This window comes from Entelurus aequoreus, linkage group LG03 (genome assembly GCF_033978785.1).
Source record: "Entelurus aequoreus isolate RoL-2023_Sb linkage group LG03, RoL_Eaeq_v1.1, whole genome shotgun sequence".
NCBI lineage: Eukaryota > Metazoa > Chordata > Actinopteri > Syngnathiformes > Syngnathidae > Entelurus > Entelurus aequoreus.
This window is the reverse complement of record NC_084733.1, coordinates 56,452,950-56,472,106: the sequence shown is the minus strand read 5'-3', so window position 1 is coordinate 56,472,106 and position 19,157 is coordinate 56,452,950. Positions and strand designations below refer to the sequence as shown.

General features: G+C 40.9%; 1 protein-coding gene across 1 annotated transcript in view; it reads right to left on the bottom strand.

Annotated features, from left to right (window-relative positions):
* LOC133646655 (ras-related protein Rab-15-like) overlaps window positions 1-19,157 on the bottom strand; it is a 65,625-nt gene that overhangs the window by 7,945 nt on the left and 38,523 nt on the right. The window lies entirely within an intron of this gene.

Sequence of the window (19,157 nt, the reverse complement as noted above, 5' to 3'; positions counted from 1 at the left end):
GCAGCTGAGATAGGCTCCAGCACCCCCCACGACCCTAAAAAGGGACAAGCGGTAGAAAATGGATGGATGGATGGATAACCACTGCTCAACCACTAACCCATTTGCCCTGCATGATAACTTTTCTCATGCAGTGCAATTTTATATTCATTTAAGAATTATAGTTACTCTCATTATCAATAATCCATCCATCCATTTTCTACCGCTTGTCTCTCTGGGCCTATCCCAGCTGCATTCGGACGAAAGGCGGGCTACAACCTGGACAAGTCGCCACCTTATTGCATGGCCAACACAGACAGATAATTCTCTCCAAATATGTTTTGATATTTGACAGGGCATTTGCTTGACTTGTTGTGAGAAATGTTCTCCAGTCTGCCCTCCTTTCTCTTTTTGCAGTGCTTGTCACCTGCAGTACGTCTCATTTGCTTACCTGTTAAAACTTCAAATTTTTGCCAGGAAATCTAGTTTTTGTCCTTTCCTGGCGTTTTCCTGGTCCCGTTTTTTGTTTTTGTTTTTACGCTACTGCCGATGGAGTCACTCTTCAAGTCTCTGTCTGCAACACTCGCAGCATGGGCTCATTAAAAAGGAGTGTGCAAAGTTTCAGGTTTTGTGATTCAATCATATAAGAAAGAACGCGACGGAGATGGATGGCCATAAGGTTGACAGAAAAGATATCTCTGCTAAAAATCCAAACTTTGTGTAAATGTCTTGACAAATAGGAAACGTATAAGTTAAGAAAAGCAGGTAGCAGCTCACCTATTCTCATAGTTCTATAACATTCAGGAATAAATTATGTGAGCCAGTTGGAAAATGTCTCAACTATAAGCTACATTAAGGAGCCCAGAATTTTTTTTATTTAAATGTACGCAACATTTCTGGATTCCTTACGAGGAGTATTAAATCCATTAACTGTAAAATTGAATAGATGGTGAGTTATTGTGATGTAAATAAATCCCATATTTTTTAACCAATTTTCCTAGGAGATTTCCCATATTTTGAAATGCAAATGCGGATGCGCCTCTTAAGACAAATGTAATAAAGGTGTTTGTGAAATCCTGTGATATTTTTTGGTGCTAAATTAGCCAGAACATTAGCGCCGCATAAAACATTATGTCGTTACTGGTTTTAACGCTTCCTAAAATAATGTTAAAAAAACAACTTAAAAGTCTTGACCTGCTATTTATACAATTTCTGTTTAAATACATTTTACTGCAAATTAATATCGGTTCATCGGCCTGGAAAAAATCCCTATTGGTCATTTCCTACTGTAGGTGTCCACCTTCTGCATATTTCTGAATTTTGTCATTGAAGGTTTCATGCATTACTTTTGGACATAATATGTTTAAAATACACCCTTAATACACATGTGTCAAACTAATGACCCAGGGTGTTAGATTTGGCCAGCCATATAATTTTATGTGGCCTGCGAAGGCCTGATAATGTGTGTCAATAAAGCACTTGACAGAAAAAAAAAAAATGAACTGCCTACAACTGCATATCTCTCAAACTTTAATATTATCTATTACTGTAAATATATTTTCATACATTCCAAAAAATTTTTGTCAAAATAAAAGTAAATACTCAAATATCTGCTTGCATTATGATTTTAAAGCGAGTTATACATCAAATTCATTTTACGGTAAAAAACTGGCAGCTAGTCGCTAGAATTTTACGTTAAAAACAGTGGTACGTTTAAACATTTACAATAAATGCTGTAAAAACTACGGTCAATTTAATGATAAAACTCTGCAACTGACCTACCAATAAAATCTACAGATTTAATTTTACAGTGTACAGAAAATGAATAATACTGTAATCAAATGCGTAGGCAATTATGTAATAATCTCATGTTGCCAATCCATACATTTATATTAATATATTATTCACTGTTACAAACGACTCTCTGAGAGTAGCCAAAACTGCGATGTGGCCCTCAACGAAAATGAATTCGACATCCCTGCCTTAATACCTACCAATAATGTAATAAAAAAATAAAGACAATCCCCCATCTTCTCAAAATATAATTGATTCACTCTTGGCCCAATCCTCAGTGTTGTAGTTTAATAGTGTTTAAAAGTTTGATAACATATTAACAAATGTAAATAAATCAGTGTAAAGTTGACAAACATTGTTCAGCAATACTAACAATGTATGATAATACATTAAACATATTACTTATTCATTTCTCAGCATTAATCCAGATTTCTGTAGTTGTGATTATTAAAAACCAAACTTAATATCTAGATTTGATTATTTAAAACAACAGAAGCATATATGCCAACTTCAAAAGCATTGCTGAAGTTGGCATATATACTTCTGCTGTTTAAATGGAGGATTGATCATTTCTCATCAAATTTAATGTTGATTTTGTATTGTTTCTCGTGTAACAAAAGCAGCTGTTGCCAATATTATAGTGTCAGGATCTATGTCGTCGTCCAAATCCAAAGTGGCAGGAATTTACCAGTCTCCCCAGAACCTTAAGGGTATATGTAGAGATGCCTGTTTTTGCAGATTTTCTTAGAGACAAACACATATGAATTTTTTTTCCTGCATTCTAAATAGTAAACAAATGTGATTAAAAGTCCCCTTACAATTGAGCCCATAGGAGTCGCTCTATTCTGCCTATGAAACCCCTTAAAAAACCTCCATTAAGGTTTTATATGCAAACCCCGTTTCCATATGAGCTGGGAAATTGAGTTAGATGTGAATATAAACGGAATACAATGATTTGCAAATCATTTTCAACCCATATTCAGTTGAATATGCTACAAAGACAACATATTTGATGTTCAAACTGATAAACATTTATTTTTTTGCAAATAATCATTAACTTTAGAATTTGATGCCAGCAACACGTGACAAAGAAGTTGGGAAAGGTGGCAATAAATACTGATAAAGTTGAGGAATGCTCATCAAACACTTATTTGGAACATCCCACAGGTGAACAGGCAAATTGGGAACAGGTGGGTGCCATGATTGGGTATAAAAGTAGAATTCATGAAATGCTCAGTCATTCACAAACAAGGATGGGGTGAGGGTCACCACTTTGTCAACAAATGCGTGAGCAAATTGTTGAACACTTTAAGAAAAACCTTTCTCAACCAGCTATTGCAAGGAATTTAGGGATTTCACCATCTACGGTCTATAATATCAAAGGGTTCAGAGAATCTGGAGAAATCACTGCACGTAAGCAGCTAAGCCCGTGATCTTCGATCCTTCAGGCTGTACTGCATCAACAAGCGACATCAGTGTGTAAAGGATATCACCACATGGGCTCAGGAACACTTAAGAAACCCACTGTCAGTAACTACAGTTGGTCGCTACATCTGTAAGTGCAAGTTAAAACTCTCCTATGCAAGGTGAAAACCGTTTATCAACAACACCCAGAAACGCAGTTGGCTTCGCTGGGCCTGAGCTCATCTAAGATGGACTGATACAAAGTGGAAAAGTGTTCTGTGGTCTGACGAGTCCACATTTCAAATTGTTTTTGGAAACTGTGGACGTCGTGTCCTCCGGACCAAAGAGGAAAAGAACCATCCGGATTGTTATAGGCGCAAAGTTGAAAAGCCAGCATCTGTGATGGTATGGGGTGTATTAGTGCCCAAGACATGTGTATTAGTGCCCAAGACATGGGTAACTTCTGTGAAGGCGCCATTAATGCTGAAAGGTACATACAGGTTTTGGAGCAACATATGTTGCCATCCAAGCAACGTTACCATGGACGCCCCTGCTTATTTCAGCAAGACAATGCCAAGCCACGTGTTACATCAATGTGGCTTCATAGTAAAAGAGTGGGTACTAGACTGGCCTGCCTGTAGTGCAGACCTGTCTCCCATTGAAAATGTGTGGCGCATTATGAAGCCTAAAATACCACAACGGAGACCCCCGGACTGTTGAACAACTTAAGCTGTACATCAAGCAAGAATGGGAAAGAATTCCACCTGAGAAGCTTAAAAAATGTGTCTCCTCAGTTCCCAAACGTTTACTTAGTGTTGTTAAAAGGAAAGGCCATGTAACACAGTGGTGAACATGCCCTTTCCCAACTACTTTGGCACGTGTTGCGGCCATGAAATTCTAAGTTAATTATTGTTTGCAAAAAAAAAAAAAGTTTATGAGTTTGAACATCAAATATCTTGTCTTTGTAGTGCATTCAATTGAATATGGGTTGAAAAGGATTTGCAAATCATTGTATTCCGTTCATATTTACATCTAACACAATTTCCCAACTCATATGGAAACGAGGTTTGTAAATGCTGTAAGTATATACGTAATGTAGTAACAGGCACATTTATAATAACATGTAATATTGACGTATTTTGGTCATTTTAGACATTCGGCGGAGCAGTATTTTAAAAACGCATCAAAACGCTCGCTTTATCCTTCGCAACATCACGGATTACTCACTACAGACTCCATGAGAGCCAGCAAACATAATCAAATATTACTTACTGTACATTGTCTGCTGTCACTAGGATGCCGACTGCTAGGATGTTCATATATTCCCATTTAGATGAATGACTCATAATCCTTGGGAAGAAAAAAGGGGGCAGAACCAAGCGCAGACCAGTGTCTTTCTCACCATTTCTGGGTCTAAATTGAATGCCAAAGTATACCAATTCGTCGGATTATGTCTTCATCCTTCTACTATCCAGGTGAGAGGCAGTATTTATGATCTAGAATAAACTTTCGAGTTCCGATGCGTGAAAGCAGCTCACCGCAGCCGCTGATGTCAATACAGCCGGCATAAGCTGTTAGCTCCCTCTGATTAAGGCGCCATTAAAATAGTTTGTCTGCGTTAGCGCTTATAATAACAATATTGCTAATACTTGGTTAATATTCAAGTCACTAAATGTAAATGGAGTATCGTTAGCGCTTTTTACATGTTTTTGTTGTTGTTTTGGTTTAAAGGGATTTATGGGCGGAATGGAGAACCTCCCATTGAGTCCTTTATAAGCGGACTTTTATTTACATTTATTTACAAGTTAGAATGCATTAAAAAAAAAAGTACATTCGTCGTCATGACTTTCATAATGATTGTGAAATATAGGCAACAGTCCCCCAAAAAAGTGTAGTTCCCCTTTAAAATATTTACTACAATAAAAAAGGGTTCAGAAGTCATGGGTGTAAACACTTTTGTTATGTACAGTATAAGCATGCAAACAAGACTATAAGGGCCAATTTTAAAAATGTTATATTTATACATAAGGTGCATCTTAAAGCGTAATGTACTTAACTACATTTCTTACCGTTACAGTTAACAACAGTGTGTGTTCAATCTGCTGGCATTTTTACTCATGAGACAAACTCACACAAACGCATACATACTTTGGGAAAAACACCCTCTAAAGCTTGTTCATTTTCTGCTGTCTGCTTTGTCATCCATAAGTATTATGTGTATGTTTTACAGTTGAAAGGTGCTTGTTGATTGCAAACTTTCTAACATTGTGCACGTAATTTACTCCAACTTATTTTGACAAAAACAATGGGGAACTGTTGAGCGCAATGTACAGCGGAGATTTTGGTTGGTAAATAAGAGACGATAAAAGATTAATGATTATCTTCTCACGTCTACATCTCTGTCAATGAAAACAGAAGTGAGAATGTGAGTGGGCGATGCAGGGACACATTTGACTGGTTAGATCAGAGGTCTGCAACCTGCCGCTCCGTAGCTGCATGTGGCACTTCAGCCTCTTTATTGTGGCTCACTTTGCAGAGCTCTGAGATTTTTTTCAAACTGGAGTGGAAAAATGTGCAGCTTTAAAGGAGTTCAATAATATCAGATTGTCTGCAAGGCCATAAATGTGTCTAGGATTACTTGTGACTGGATCTGCACATGGAAAGCCAGAAAAAGAAAGGGAGAGCGCTGTGACATGAGAGAAAAACATTGGCTTTTTGAATGCACATCCACGGTAAGCAAACTAATAAATACATCCCCACCAAAAAATCTACGAATGACAGAATTTAATGCTGCATGGACATATTCCTTTGCCTATGCTGCCAACAACGCTGGCTTACAAAACGTTAGGTTAAAATACGTTTTGCATAGCCACACAAGCTGGTATCCATTACATATGCACACTGCACTTGTTTGTTGTAACTGATCTAATTAAAAACAGACTAAAACACTTTTTGAAAAGTATATACGGTGTGGGTTTTTTTGCGACTCCGGACTACATCCCTTTCGTGCAAGAGGGGCTGAATGGCTCTTTTGATGGTAAAGGTTGCCGACCACATGGTTACACAATTTGCAGGATTGTGTCTGGACTCTGCTTAGGAATGAACTAGATTGGGAAAAATGACATTGATTAGCCAAAACGTGGGGCTGTTGCGGGGATTAAACAAAGTTGCAAGGCTATGTATAAATTCACCGAGATTGTTTGAATTAGCAAGAATTGGCACGATCGCAAAATTGCAAATTCCTGGAAGGCATGGTTATTGTTAAATGTAGATAATGTGTTCCATGTTCCATGACTCCTTGTTCATCAAGCCCTTGTAGTGTACCAAAATATAAATATTTCATGTTGCGGCTATGATTATCATCACGGTATTGTTGAACGTGCTTAAAAAGTACAAACACAACCTTAAATCTTTTAAAGTTTTATTCTAAAATTAAGATACACTATATACTTTCCTTGACAGAAGAAATATTAAAATATTATTCTGGCTTCTTCGGAGCCATGATATTATTTGAGTGTTTAAATAAGTCTAACTTAATTTGCTTTAATTTGTGAAGGTTATAGAATGTTTCTTAATTTTAAAGGCAAAACGAGGGTTGCATGTCCAGTTTGTGAGGTCACACACATTTATAGATAGGTTGTGTACAGATTGTTCAGTCTGTCCAAGAGAGCACAGCCTGTAGATTCAATGATCACAATTGAATAGCTTAATTGCTCTGCCTTGGAGATCACACGTACAAGAAAGGATGACACAGCTCTACGTGAAAAAATATGTTAGAGCCGCCGCAGCTAACAACACCAATGGCTTCACTTCGCTGCCAGGCAACCATGAGCATGATAAGACGAAGTCAACGAAGCAATACAGCGTTGCCAGAAGTGGAACCGGACTTAAAAGCGTTAATAGGAACTCTACAAAACAATATCAGTGAGGTACAAAGCGTGCATTTTGTGATAAAAGCATGAAATTTGGTACACTTATAGCCAAAGGCATTCTCAAAAGATTTGGATATGGAGCCACCATGAATTTTCAAAATGGCGCCCGTGGCAGCCATCTTTCAAAATGGCTGTCAGTAACAACTGTTCGCTTATGAATGATGGATATAATATAATGTTTCAGACTTATTTACCGTACATAGTACTTGGTAAATGTCTTTTGGATAATCTAAATGTGTCATTAAATATTCAAGATGGCTGACATCTTCAAGATTGTAGCCATCACTTTTATGACTGTCTGATATGGGTGATCTCGGTGTCAAACCAGTATTATTTTTTATTTCCTTTTCTTTGTGCAGAATTCAAATTTGGAACTTTACAATTGGCCAGAAGCTTCCTTCTAACTCAGAAATGGTGACCACAATAGTCACACTTGGTGACCACTGGTCACCTACAACAAGATGGCAGCCATATTTCTGAAATTAAATCTATAATTTCAAGTACACTATCATCTTTTTTATTGTAATTGAAATGTTACCCAATGAAAAAAAAAAAAAAAAAAAAGTAATAGAGTGGATGTTGAAGCACAACCAGGGCACACTGGTGACACCACTGCTGTGAAACTCAGCATGGGGTTCAGTGCCAGCTAAACACACTCCTCTTATGAGTTTCCCAAAGGAAAAAAGCACGTACTTAGCCTACGCACGTGCCCATGCATCACAATGGGCACAAAGCATTGCGTAGGCTAAGAACGTGCTTTTTTCTTTTGGGAAACCCATCCATTGCCCTTTTCTGTATTTAATGTGCTAGTTGTGGTGTAAGTTAAGTGGTAGTGTAGTTTAGTTTCCTAAATGCTATCTAATTCTAGCCCCACATCTGCTTAGCTTACAGAGTTAGATGTAGTTAGATAGCCGCACCTGAATGCACAGGATGTGCCAGCGCGGGAGAGCCAAGCCAAGGGTAACGGGGTTTTATATGATTTTCATATAGTTACCCGGATGGTGTACAGATCGCACAGGAATTAAATGGTACTGGATGAACGATCGGGCTAGGTGTAGGGTAATGTTATCCGAACCTAGTTGTATCCCATACTTGAATGTGTTTCCCTGAAGTAAAATGTGGTAAAAGGATAACCCCTCGGCCTTTACTGCAGACATTGTTTTTCTTACCTGACAAAATGTCGAAGAAGTTCCAGCTTGTGAATTTTGATGGTCAAGGACCATCAACATCTTGCACAGCCAAGACTGACTGGAATCTCTGCATTATATGCCAAGAGCACACGGCAGAGGCATTGAGATGTCCTTTGCAGTCCACGCGAGCAGACAAGGGGAGTGGATACACTTCACTTGCGGAGCAGTTAATCCATTTTAATGAACTTGGTCAGCTCCTTTCAACGTTGTCATCAATTGGAAGACTGGATGAGGGCCATGGTATTGAAGCTGCCATGATTGCAAACAAAGCACAATACCATCACACATGCAGGCTGAAGTACAACGAAACCAAGTTGCAAAGAGCAAAAAAGCGAGCTTCGGGTGAATGTCCTAATCAACATTCAGAATCGAAACTCAGAAGGTCCCAACCGAGCCGGACTCCTGAAATGAGACAGGAAGACATCTGTTTTTTTTGTAAACAGCCTGCTGGCAATGAAGGCCTTCATGAGGCTGCAACCTTCCAATTGGACAATCGGGTGCGCGCTGCTGCAACCCTACTCCAAGACACAGAATTGCTTGGACGACTTAGTGCTGGGGACATGGTGGCTATAGAAGCCAAGTATCATACCAGATGCCTAATAGGTCTCTATAATCGTGCCAGAGGGGCAAACTTAGAAGGTCTTCAAGGTAATGGCCAGGGACATGCAGCATCAACTTCTAGTGTTGTGTTTGCTCAGTTGGTGCTTTATATAGAAGAGACCAGACAGCAAGATGGGTTGGCACTTATATTTAAACTAGCTGAACTTGCCCAGCTCTACAAGTCACGGATGGAACAGCTAGGTGTAGAGGTTGATAACAGAGTTCACTCTACACGGCTGAAACAGAGACTTCTTGCAGAGTTCCCCGATATGCGAGCTTACACCAAGGGGAGAGATGTCCTAATGGCCTTTGAATCTGACATTGGCACTGCTCTTGCCAAAGCCTGTGAGCAGGATAACAACGAAGATGCTATGCACATTGCACGTGCTGCACAGATTGTCCGACGTAACATCTTCGGTGAGGCCAAACCATTTAATGGTTTCCCTGAAAAATGCCAAGAGGACTCTGTGCCACAGCTGTTGCTTACCCTTATTAACATGATCTTAGAGGGACCTAGCATCAAAGACCAGATGGAAGAAGCAGCATCTTCTGCAGCACTTACTATTGCTCAGTTGCTGAAATTCAACAGTGTTAAGCACAAGCGGGCATCAAACACAGCAGCTTTTGTCAGACACAGTACTGCACAGGAGACGCCAGTTCCATTATACAGAGGACTGATGCTGCATGCCCACACACGTAAAAGGGAACTTGTAGATAAAATGGCACATCTGGGCTTGAGCGTATCCTATGATCGTGTTTTACAGCTGTCAACTCAGATGGGAAACCATGTCTGCCAGCAGTTCCATAGAGAACAAGTGGTATGCCCTCCACAGTTGCACAGTCATGTGTTTACCACTGCTGCTGTTGACAATATTGATCATAACCCCAGTTCAACAACAGCTAGGGATTCTTTCCATGGCACGGCAATCTCTTTAATCCAGCATCTGTCTTTTGTGGGTGAAGGAACTGACCGAAGCCTTGTTGTACTCAGTGGCCCTGATGGAGGATGTTCCAGGACCATTGACCGATTGCCAGCATACTACACTGAGGTTCCCCCTGTTGCTAGCAATATAAAGGTCTCACAGGTTCCAGAAATGAAGGTACAATCACTCACTAGAGATGGCATCGGCCAGCATACCAAGGAAGAGTACCAGTGGTTAGATAATGCAACTGAGGTAATTGAAAACAAGAGAACTGCAGGTGATTCATTGGATACCTTTTGGGCTGCCTTCCATGCTAGCCGCCAGACACCAGGAGTTTGTGCCACATGTTCCACTGTTCTTCTTCCACTTTTTCAGGAAAGTGCTCATACTGTGGCTATGATCAAGCATTCACTTGATGTCATAAGTAAATCGGTGGAACACTTGAATCCTGGCCAGAGTCCAGTCGTCACATTTGACCAACCATTATATGCCCTGGCAAAACATATCCAGTTTAAATGGCCAGAGAAATATGGTGAAGATAAACTGGTGGTAATGTTTGGTGGACTACATATTGAGATGGCAGCTTTGAAGATGTTGGGGAACTGTTTGTAAGGAAGCGGTTGGATTGAAGCACTAGTGCAAGCTGACATCTCATCTCCAGGCACAGCTGACTCCTTCCTCAAAGCAGCCCATGTATCACGCACCAGGAGAGCCCATCAAATTACAGCAGCAGCTCTGAATGTTCTGCAGCACCGAGCTTATGACAACTATTGTGAAACTCAAACAGATCAAGTTCCTCTAGCTTTTGAAGTTTGGTGCAGCCAGAGAGCAGAAAACATCCCACAATTTCAATACTGGTCTATTGTTCTTGAGCTAGAGCTACTTGTCCTAGTATTTGTGCAATCCTTGCGAGAGGCATCTTTCTCCATGTACCTTGATGCATTAACAGAACTAGCCAAGTGGTTTCATGCAATGGATCACACCCATTATGCAAGATGGATTCCAGTTCACCTGAGAGACATGGCTGAACTACCAAGGACACACCCTAACATAGCTCAGGCATTCAAGGCAGGCAAATTCACTGTCCAGAAGACCAAAACTGTGTTCTCCTCTATGGCTATTGACCAGGCCCATGAGCAGATGAATGCTTGCATTAAAGGAGATGGTGGTGCTGTGGGCCTTACTGACAACCCATCTGCACTATTGCGATGGATGGTAGCAGGACCAGAAGTTGCACAATCCATACAGGAGTTTGAGATTGATTCCAAGAAATCAGATAACACACGTCACCATGACCAAACAACAAGTGTCCAGGTCTCATTCATCAAAGATGTACAATATTTGGTCAGTGTAATGGAACACTTTGGAAATCCATTTGAAGAGGAAAGCAAGGACCTGATTGTTCTCCACTCAAAGGAACTTGCTGGACCTTCAGCTGCTAAAGTAGTCAGAAAGGTGAAGCAGATAGGAGAGCACCAATTTGAAGCTTTCACCAAAGAACGCCTTGTTGAGAGAACAAAGACAGTGGACAACACCATACCAAGAAATAAGCTTCTGGTGTTTGGTACTTCAACCTTGAGGAGAGTATCAAAACCGAAACAGAAAATGATCTCTCTCAAACAGGACATGGAGCTCTTTTCAAGGTTATTCATTGCTTGCCAGACCCGAGATGGAAACCTAGAGGACTTATTTCGACACGAGAACCAACCATGTCCACCAGCGCTTTCTGATGGGGGAGGTCTCCGACTGGGAGTGAAGAGTGATCTGCTTCCATGCCTGGAACAAGTTCACAGTGCATACTCTGACAGTCCAAAGGTTACCTGCACCATTGTAGATGGGGCAGCCATCATCCAGATGCTGAAACCAAGTTCAGTAAAAACCTTCAATGACTATGCCCATGTGATCTTCATTCCATATCTGACCAGAAAGTTTGAAACTGTGTCCAGGCTTGATCTGGTGTGGGACCGCTACTTGTCTGACTCTCTGAAAGCTGCTACGAGAGCAAAGCGTGGCACTGGAATTCAGAGACGTGTGGTAGGTGATGCAGCCATTCCCAGGAACTGGCAAAACTTTCTTAGAGTTGACAGCAATAAGACTGAGTTGTTTGCCTTTCTCTCGGAGGCTCTGCTCAGATGGTTTGTGCAGGAGGATAAACAGCTTGTCATTACAAGTGACATGGAAGTCCTTAGCAAGCCACCTCTCCCAGATAGGACATCGATTGCTGCTTGCACGCATGAGGAAGCGGATGTTATTGCACGTAGCCCATGCAGCAAGAAACGGCCACCACAAAATTATGATTCAAACAGTTGATACTGATGTTGTGGTGCTGGCTGTGGCAGTGGCTCAGACTCTACAACAAGAGGATGAGCTTTGGTTGGCTTTCTGTACTGGTAAGAATTTTCAATATTTGGCAGCCCATGAAATTGCAGCAGGGCTCGGGCCCGAGAAAGCATGTGCACTACCAGTGTTCCATGCATTGACGGGTTGTGACACTGTCTTGGCCATGGGAAAAAGACTGCATGGGCTGTATGGTCTGTGCTTCCAGAACTTACACATGCCCTGTTGAAAGTGTCTTCAGCCCCAGATGACATACCACAGGAGGTAATGGCCACAATTGAGAGGTTTGTTTTCTTAGTCTATGACCGAACCAGCACATGTACAGAAATCAATACGGCAAGGAGGAAGTTATTTGCAAAGAGGCACAATGTGCAAACAATTCCCCCTACCAAGGCTGCCCTAGAAGAGCATGTTAAGAGAGCTGTATACCAAGGAGGGCACGTGTGGGGTACAGTCCTGGTGTCAACACCAGAACTACCTTCACCGTGCGAATGGGGCTGGTCAAAGTCACCTGAGGGGGACTATGAACCCTTCTGGGCATGCCTACCAGATGCAGGCCAGTCAAGTTATGAACTTGTCTCATGCAAATGCAAGAAGGGTTGTGTTGGGCAGTGTAATTGCAAAAAATCCCACTTACAGTGCACAGCCCTTTGTGTCTGTGAAGGCGAGTGTGACTAGTCTTCCCTGTAATGGACCCTAGGTTTCCCTTGCTTAACATGAGTATTTTGAGATAGAAAGAAGATTCTTAGAAGTTCCCAATTCAAATTCTGCATCAAGATAAATGTATAATTAAACATAGAGATCATCCATATCTAACCAGTTGGTGGCCATTTTGAATTTCCAATGAAAATGTTCCACTATCCAAAAGACATTTACCAAGTAGTATGAATGGTAAATAAGTCTGAAATATCATATTAAATCCATCATTCATAAGAAAACAGTTGTTGCTGGCGGACATTTTGAAAAATGGCTGCCATGGGCGCCATGTTGAAAATTCATGATGGCTCCACATCCAAATCTTTTGAGAATGCCTTTGGCTATAAGTGTACCAAATTTCATGCTTTTATCACAAAATGCACAATTCCTTTATATTTTGGAACTAACCTCTTGTACTACAGCATTAAGACGGGAGATGGAGAAGCTGAAAGAGGAGAATGCAACATTGCCCCAACAGTTGAATGCCAAGCAGCAAGACAACACCCATTGGATTTCACCCATTAGGATTTCTTCACTTCCCGCGGACTTGACTTCCTCTGTGTGACGGAGACATGGCTGAGAGCCGGTGAGTCCGCCCCTCTTAATGAACTTCTGCCTCCGGAGTGTTCCTACTTTAATTCTCCGCGGTCGTCCGTTCGAAAAGGAGGGGGATTAGCAGTTGTTTTTAAAAATGACTTTAAATGCCGTCAGATCCACCTGCAATCCTCCTTTTCAAGCTTCAAACTGTGCATGTTTGAACTGGGTCTTTCTGATGTCGTCCTGTGTGCCGTCGTCTATCGACCACCCAAGTACCACAAAGACTTTTTAACTGACTTTTCTGAATTTCTGGCTGAAATCCTGCCCAAATATGATCGTGTCCTTATTGTTGGTGATTTTAATATTCACACCTGCTGTCCAGGCGAGTCGCTTTCCAGGAGCTTCCTGAATGTTATTGACTCATTTAACTTTGTACAGTCTGTGTCTGGTTCCACACATGAACGCGAGCATACACTCGATTTAGTGCTCTCGTATGGTTTGTGTGTTTTTAATTTGGACATTTGCGACGCTGTGTTCTCTGATCATATGCCGATCCTGTTTGATATTCCCACTCGGTGTCCGGTTAAATTGTGCGCTCCGCCTCAACGCTCTCGCATGTTTAATTCTTCGTCTCCTGCTCTGTTCTCCTCAATTTTTTCGACTCTTTGTGATGATAACTCTGCAGCCTCTGTATGTCTGAATACTGAAGAGTTGGTTTCTGGGTTCAACTCTATTTGTTTACAAACACTGGCCACGATCGCTCCTTTCAAGTGCCGCCGCTCTAAAGCCACACCTCAGCCCTGGTTGAATGACGTCACTCGTGCTGCCAGGCGCAAGTGTAGGATAGTAGAGAGAAAATGGAAAAAAGACAGGCTGCATGTGTCCTTTGCCATTTTTAAAGAAAGCCTGCTTTCATTTCTGTAAAAGCAGAGATGAATATAAATCTATCTCAGATTATATCTTCTAACTGTAACAACCCCAGAGTTTTGTTCAAAACTATTAACACTGTCATTGATGCTCCCAAATCTGTTGGTTTTGATGCTTCTTTTGAATTCTGTGAAAATTGTCTCCATTTTTTCACTGACAAAATTGTGTCAACTAGAGCCAGTTTATCTCACCCTTCATATGACCCTTCGGTTCCTCTGCATTTCTCTTCTGTTTTCCATCAGTGTGAGCGTGTGTCCTTTTCTTTTTTAAATGACACAGTTAGTCATATGAAGCCCTCTGGTTCTCCTGCAGATGCCCTCCCACCTCGCCTGTTTAAGGACGTACTTGCTACTATTGGATCAAGTGTCCTTAACATTATTAATAGTAGCCTCTCTTCTGGAATAGTTCCAGTAGAGTTTAAACATGCAGTGGTACGACCTCTACTTAAAAAAACAAGCCTCGACCCCTCTCTCCTCTCTAACATTAGACCAGGGGTCGGGAACCTTTTTGGCTGAGAGAGCCATGAAAGCCAAATATTTTAAAATGTATTTCCGTGAGAGCCATATAATTAAAAAATAATAAATAATTTTTAATTAAGACCAACATTTTTAGAGTATAGTTATTATCATAATATAATATTATTTTTAATAACATTGTTATTTTGAAGCTAACCAATAATAAATAGAATACTTCTTACCATTAATGCGACTTCTTGAACAGGTGCGGTAGAAAAACGGATGGATGGATTAAAATGCATGAGAATGTTTTATATTTTGAACGTTATTTTTAACACTGTGATTACCAGCAGAATTATTCATTACTTATTGTGTTAAGCAATGTCTGCTAAGATTGATCTGAGAGCCAGATGCAGTCATCAAAAGAGCCACATCTGGCTCGAGAGCCATATGTTCCCTACCCCTGCCTTAGACCTATCTCTAATCTTCCATACATTTCCAAAATATTAGAGAAGGTTGTCTACAGTCAGTTGTTGCCCTACTTAGAGGATAATGGTATCACTGAGCTGTTCTAGTCCGGTTTTAAAGCCCTCCACAGCACAGAGTCAGCACTTCTAAAAGTTTTTAACGATATCCTCCTGTCAACTGATTCTGGTAAATATGTTGTCCTTGTGCTTTTAGATCTGTCTGCTGCGTTTGACACCGTCGACCACGCCACCTTAATCACTCGTCTTGAGAACTGTGTGGGCATTAAGGGCGCCGCCCTCAACTGGTTCCGGTCGTACCTAACCGACAGGAGTTTTTGTGTAAAAATAGACAGTTTTATGTCTTCCACAGCTCCTTTACCACATGGGGTCCCCCAGGGCTCAATCCTTGCCCCAATCTTATTTGCGCTTTACCTTCTCCCCCTTGGTTCTGTTTTTAGGAAGTACGGTATTGCATTTCATTTTTATGCCAATGATTGCCAGATCTATTTTCCCATGGCACAAAATAACACGGTTCAACGTCTCATTGACTGCCTGCACGACATCAGCTAACTTCCTGAGCCTAAATGAAGACAAAACAGAAGTTATGTTGTTCGGTCCAAGTCGCTCTCCCTCCCCCAACGTTGACCTCGGCACTCTGACCCCGTATCTGAGCGACTGTGTCACAAACCTGGGGGTAAAGTTCGACTCAGATTTTAAATTCGAAAAACAAATCAGCAGCGTCGTACAAAAAAGCGTTTATCAATTATGCCAAATAGCGACAGTGAAACCGCTTCTATCAGGACATGATCTCGAGAAATTAATCCACGCCTTTATCTCGACTCGTCTAGACTACTGCAATGCCCTGTATGTAGGCATTAGCCAGGCCTCCCTTGCCCGCCTGCAGCTCGTGCAGAACTCTGCTGTTCGTCTGCTAACACAGACCCGCAGACGTGAGCACATCACCCCTATATTAGCGTCCCTTCACTGGCTCCCTGTGCGTTACCGAATCAATTTTAAACTCCTTTTATTTGTTTTTAAATGTCTAAACAACCTCGCTCCAACATATCTCTCCGACGTCCTTCAGCCTTACTGCCCCACCCGATCCCTAAGATCAGCCTATCAGCTGCTACTGACGGTCCCTGACACAAGGCTGAAGCTTAGAGGTGACAGAGCTTTCATCGCTGCTGCTCCCAAGCTCTGGAACGACCTACCTCTGAGTGTTAGACAGGCCTCCTCTCTTCCCGTTTTTAAATCTCTCTTATAAACATACTTTTATTCCATGGCTTTTAACACTGAGTGATCTCCATCCTGCTATGGCGCCCCATAATACACCTGCTGTGAACCTGTTTTTATGTTTTTATGTTCTATTTATTTTAGTTATTTATTTTTTATCGTGCTCTGTTTGTGTTGTTATCTTTTAACCTGCCCATTGTACAGCACTTTGGCTACCTCTGTGGTAAATTTTAAATGTGCTTTATAAATAAAGTTGATTTGATTTGATGAAGAACTCGAACTACAATGTGGTAAAAAAATATATGTCATTAGCTATTGATATCTTTGAATGTCCATTCATCCATTTTCTAGCGCATGTACCTCTAAATATTGAAATATGTCATGAAAAAAGCAAGAACATAATGAACACCTGCATTAATAGATTACCCAAGTCAAACATTGGTACGTTTGAGAACTGGATTAAGGCAATTTTTACTGAAATCTGTCAAAAATAACTTTGTGGTGACTCCAACATTGACCTCTAACTCTAACATGCAAAAGTCCATTGATTACTTCATAGACAATGTATAGCCTGGGTTTATATCCTTAAATCACAAGACCAAGCAGAATCTCAGGACACAACGCCACACTTACTGATAATATTTTTACTACGATTTTGATAATACTACAAGTGGTCTGCTAATATCAGACATCAGTGATCATCTGCCAGTTTTCACAATCTATGAGGGAAACTACAAGAATAGGAACATTGGGCCCCATTCAGCAACTGTTCTTAAGAACAAATTTTGTTCTTAGGCCCACTTACGAAGTTTTTAAGGAGATTTTTGTATTCACCAATGTTTTCTTAGCTGGGATTAGTTTGTAGGTAAGAACAAAATCTACGAGTGCTCCAGAGCACTCTTAGGGTGGCCTATTTGTTCTTAAGTTTGACAAGTGTCGTAGAATTTCTGACCTTTTGACGTATATTTCTTGTCTTTTAAGAATGTCCGCTCATTTTCAATTCTCTTCTATTTTGTGCCATTGAATGGACCAGTTGTGGGACAAAGGTGAATATGGAGTTATGCCAACCTGTCTACAGAATGTTTAGATTTTCCAAATATGACTAAGAGATACAAGGTTGTTTTGGAACCGACAAAACCAAAACAAAACAATCATGACGCACTCGATAAAAAACAATGACGCACAAGAGACATATAAAAAATGGCAGAAGACCGGAACTCAGGAGTGATTTTGGCTTGTGTGTGTCATGTTTACTCATGGCCAACTTAATTCAACCTGCACTTCTGATAATGGGTAAATAAATGTTGTACTAAACTACTTTTGTTGCCTGCTTAAGCTTCGGACAATCCACTACACAAATTGGCGTCACGAACAGGATGGTTTAGAAGCTACAGGTCGACAGCCGCTCCCGCTCTCTCTGTCAGGCAGACAGTGTGCTGCACGCGCGCATAACAAGGTAAGTGTTTTGCTTAAAGAGTAAACATTTTCTGCCTGGAGAGAGCCGGATCGATAAGACTAATTGCTGAATCTATTTTTGATAAAAGATAGGTTTAGTCAGGTTCTCCAAAAACAACCTGGAATGGGGTAAATTATGGTTGGATTGAGTTTTTTTATATGTGATCATTTGTCTGTGTGTTTGTTGAAAACTTGTGATTTCTTGTTTTTAACATAAGGGGATTGTTGATAGAATTTTGGTGGTTTGGAGTGTTTTTGAAGCGTAGACTATGTGAGACGAAAAATTTCTTTTAACCTCTTCATCCTCTGTCGTTGCTGGCAGAGGATGCTTCTTGCTGCAAGTGCATCAGATTAGTCAGAGTTGGATACAGCTAAATTATAGGCAAGATTTGCTAACTGGTGTGACATTTGGCCCATATAAATTGATGACGTCTATGAAGGTGCGACATATCTGTTTATGTGGAAACTGCAGCGGTGGGAAAAGCCTCTTATAGGTGACCGCTCATTGACTCCGGTAAAGGAGATCAACTGAGCGTATAGCTGTCACGACGAATTTGGAAATTTGCTGCAAATAGACAGGTATTGATCGGGCTGCATATGGTAGAGCTTTGGTGAAACTTGGTGAAACTGTATGGACTGACCAGACACGAGTCTGTAGGATTGCTGGGTGATTTCCAGTGGTCCTACTGGGCGTTAGGCCAGGTTTTTCCGTGTTGGTCAGGGATAACGCAGGTGTTGCTCCAATGAAACGGGTTAATCGCCGTTTTATGAGCAATGATGGAACCTGGTTTTTGTGATATGAGACGGCCGATTCCACAAAAGCACACGTGCATTAGTTGTTTATATTTGTCCGGACAATGGGGTGGTATGGTAATTTAACAATGTGTGTGTATAATGATGAATGCTGAAATGTGTGTGTATTGAGTGAGTCAGTTTATGTTGGTACATTTAGATATATGCATAATTTAATATCTTTTGTGTAGCACCTGGTTTCTTATCTGGTTTAATTCCCCCCTTCCTTCCCCCCCCCCTCTCGCAACCTCCCTTCACGCTTTTTCTCACAGCCCAGCTATCTGTAAAAGTTGGGAAATTGTCTAAAATGTGTGTACGTGTGAGAAAGTAGACAAAGTTTATGTACAGAAAACATATGAGTGAATGATCTATCCATTTAATTATCTTATTCCGCTCTCGGAGGTTGGATCGCGGGGGCAGCAGCCTAAGCAGTGAAGTC